Genomic DNA, 4149 nt, shown 5'->3' with positions numbered 1-4149 from the left:
ACAGTAAATAGTCTGTTGTTTAAAAATATATGATGTTATTTCTAAAACTATAAGCTGCTTAGGAAATGAGAATCAACAAGCAAACCATTATTACTATGGGCTTTCATGACAACTGTGATAATATATCATTCTCTTATTGTATTATGCACTTCAATTTCTTTTTATTTTCATGTCCTCTACATTCGTCTACATTCTTCTGCATTAAGGAAGAAATTGAACTACAATTCTAAACAAATATTTATTACACTTGCTTCCAATCATCCACCTGTCTTTTTCTCTTTTCTCATGTAACTGTAGGCTCGAAAAATTACTTTAAATATTCTGACAATGTATTACATAAGTTAATATTTTCTTCTTGATATTTATAACTCAATACTCTTTTTGAATCATATTTATCTAGTCATTTGAAATTACTAATTGAAATGTTGAGCAATTTCCATGAACATAACATTTTACTAAGAAATAGAGTGAACGAGTCATCTGGTTTAGTTAGGTTGGTGCCTTCATTGCATTCTATTCTTTATTTCTCTTTTTACTTTTGCCAACAAACACTTTGATAGTTTGCTTCCTCATTTACATTTGGGCAAATCTCAAGTCTTGCTGTCACTATGGGCATCACTAACTTGAGCTCAAACTATTTTCTTTCTCTTTGCATCAGTAATATATACTATGCAATTTGGCATTTGCTCATTTAATTCTATATAGTTTTTTGCTTCCTATGCATTTACTATTACTCGTTTAATGCATCAATTAGCTCATGTTTCTCATAGAAAAACTTCATTGTTTACTTAGTACTTTTTTTTTGCACCAATAAAAGAATATCTTAGAAAACTAAACATATAATGTACAGTAACTGAGCTCAGGAAGCTTAAAATTTAATGAAGGACCACTTTAAATATTTCTCCTTATTCCTAGATAGCAGATAAATGAGCACATCAAAGTAATTATGTAAATCAGTGATGATGTTTGCATGATTAAAGAATGTATATCAAAATTTATATCCAAATATGAGAATATTACAAAAACATCTTGACAAAGGGACAAAATATTTTGGTTCTTGCATTAGAGATTAATTTATTCATAAAAATCACATGCACAGGCATACCTCATTCTGTAGCACTTCACTTTATTGTGCTTCACAAGTACTGCATTTTTACAAACTGAAGTTTTGTGGCAACCCTCCATCCAGGAAATTTATAAGCGACCTTTTTCCAACAGCATGTGCTCACTTTATGTCTCTGTGTCACATTTTGGTAATTCTCACAATATTTCAAACTTTTCATTATCATTATATCTGTATGATGATCTGTGATTGGTGATCTTTGATGCTTCTATTGTTGCTGTTTTGAGGTGCCCTGAACTCCACACTTATAAGACAGCTAACTTAATCGATAAATTTGTGTGTGTTCTGACTGCTCCAGTGACCAGCCATCCTCCTCCCTATTTCCCTCTCCTTGAATTTCCCTAATCCCTGAGACACAACATCATTGAAATTAAGTTAAACAGTAACCATACAATGGCATCTAAATTTTCAAGTGGAAAAAATTAAAAAATAAAAAAGTCAAAGGTCCCTCACTTTAAATGAAAATCTAAAAATGATTAAACTTAGTGAGGAAGGTGTGCTGGAAACTGAGATAGGCTGAAAGCTAGACCTCTCGTACCAAATAGCCAGACTGTAAATGCAAAGGAAAAGTTCTAGAAGAAAATAAAAACTGTCTCTCCAGTGAACACACAAATTATAAGAAAGTGAACAGCCTTTTTGCTGATGTAAAGAAAGTTTAGTGGTCTGGATAAAAGATCAAACCAGCTCCAACATTCCTTTAAGCAAAGCCTAATGCAGAGCAATGCCCCGACTCTCTTTAATTCTGTGAAGTCTGAGAGAGGTGAAGAAGCTGCAGAGGAGAAGTCTGAAGCTAGCTGAGGCTGGGTCATGAGGTTTAAAGAAAAGCCATCTACATTGCATAAAATTGCAAGGTGAGGCAGCAAGTGCTGATGTAGAAGCTGCAGCGGGTTATCCAGAAGATCTAGCTAAGATCATTGATGAATGTACCTACACAAAACAACAGATTTTTAGTGTAAACCAAACAGGCTTCTTTTGGAAGAAGGTGCTACCTAGGACTTTCACAGCTACAGAGAAGTCAATGCCTGACTTTAAAGCTTCAAAGGACAGGCCGACTCTCTTAGGGGCTAATGCAGCTGGTGATATTAAGTTGAAGCCAATGCTCATTTGCCATTCTTAATTATAATTCTTAAGGGCCCTTAAGAATTATGCTAAATCTACTTTACCTGTGTTCTATAAACAGACGAACAAAACCTAGGTGATAGCACATCTGTTTACAGCATGGTTTACTAAATTTTTTTAATTCACTGATGAGATCTACTGGCCAGAAAAAATTTTTAAAAAGCAAGACTTCTTTCAAAATATTGCTGCTCAGTGACGATGTACCTGGTCACCTAAGAGCTTCGATGGTGTTGTGCAAGATTAATGTTTTCAATAATCTGCTAACACAATTTTCTGCAGCCCATGGATCAAGTAGGTATTTTGACTTTCAGGTCTTATTTTTATTATATTATTGAAGAAATACATTTTGTAAAGCTATAGCTACCACTGATAGTGATTCCTCTGATGTATATGGGCAAAGTAAACTGAAAACTTTTTGGAAAGATTCACCATTGTTGATGCCATTAACGTTTGTGATTTATGGGAGGAGGTCAAAATACCAACATTAACAGGAGTTTGGAAGAAGTTGATTCCAATTCTCATGGATGACTTTGAGGGGTTCAGGACTTCAGTCGAGAAAATAGCTGCGGATATGGAAATAGAAAGGTAAGTAGAATTAGAAATGGAGCTTAAAGATGTGCTGAAATTGCTGCAATCTCATGATAAAAATTTTGACATATGAGAAGTTGCTTCTAATGAGCAAAAAACATGGTTAAGTGGTTTTTTGAGATGATATCTACTCCTGATGAAGATGCTGTGAACATTGTTGAAATAACAATGAAGGATTCTGAATATCATGTAAACACAGTTGACAAAGCAGCAGCAGGGTTAGAGAGAATTGAGTCCAATTTTGAAAGAAGTTTTCCTGTGGTTAAAATGCTATCAAACAGCATCGCATGCTGCAGAGAAATCTTTTCTGAAAGAAAGAGGCAAACTTCATCATTGCTTTATTTTAAGAAATTGCCACAGCCACCTCAAGCTTCAGCAAGCACCACCATGATCAGTCAGCAGCCATCAACATCAAGGCAAGAGTCTGCACCAATAAAAAGATTAAAACTTGCTGAAGGCTCAGATGATTGCAAGCATTTTTAGCAATAAAGTATTTTTTAATTAAGATATGCACATTGTTTTTATAGACATGATGCTACTGCACACCAAAAAGACTACAGTATAGTGTAAACAACTTTTATATGCACTGGGAAACCAAAACATTTTTATGACTGACTTCATTGCAATATTCACTTTACTGCAGTGGTCTGGAATCAAACCTGCAATATCTCCAAGATATGCCTGTATGTATTTCTTCTTATTTCTGAAATAAGTATACCTTAAGTTTTTCTGAAACCCTTGGGATGGAAATTTTTCTTGATTGATAACATCAACTGTGTGTCATCTCTATAAAAAGGTTTAAAAAGAATTTATGATAGGATTTGGATTTTGTTTGAGTGATTTAAGGAAGGACCTGAAGATGCAAGGGTTTGCATTGAGTTGAGTGCTGTCAGGATGCAGGTGTCAATAAATCTGACCTCAGGAGAGAGCAAACTAGAGTGAAGCTGAACTATGGTTGGTCCAGATACATCAGTTAACCATTCATATTATCTCTCAAGAGAAAATGTTTGGGTTTTATTTTTGTTCAGACACAATTACAAAGTGCTCCAGTTTTTGTCTTGATCCATCATGGTCACAGAGTGGTCTTTTCTGATGGTGATGTTTTGTGAAGTTATCTTCAACAGGAGAACACCAATGTCTACCCGAAGTACAAGATCAGCTCCTGAGTACCAGGAGCTGCTTTTCTCCTTCTCAATAATATTGTTTAAATGCGTAAAATTATTTTTATTTCCATTGTTAGAAGCTATGGTCAGAAATGAATCAGTCTCTACCTTAGAGAGATAGATAGAAGGTAATTTTGCATGAGATTTAAAAAAAAA

General features: G+C 34.5%; 1 pseudogene; it reads left to right on the top strand.

Annotated features, from left to right (window-relative positions):
* The window catches only part of LOC103607143, a 78186-nt pseudogene extending 74897 nt beyond the window's left edge, over positions 1 to 3289 (top strand).
* Positions 3290 to 4149: the final 860 nt, after the last annotated feature.

Source organism: Galeopterus variegatus, unplaced genomic scaffold (assembly GCF_000696425.1).
Source record: "Galeopterus variegatus unplaced genomic scaffold, G_variegatus-3.0.2 Scaffold7168, whole genome shotgun sequence".
Classification (NCBI taxonomy): domain Eukaryota; kingdom Metazoa; phylum Chordata; class Mammalia; order Dermoptera; family Cynocephalidae; genus Galeopterus; species Galeopterus variegatus.
Note: the sequence above shows the minus strand (reverse complement) of the source record. Positions and strands in the feature narration are given on the sequence as shown.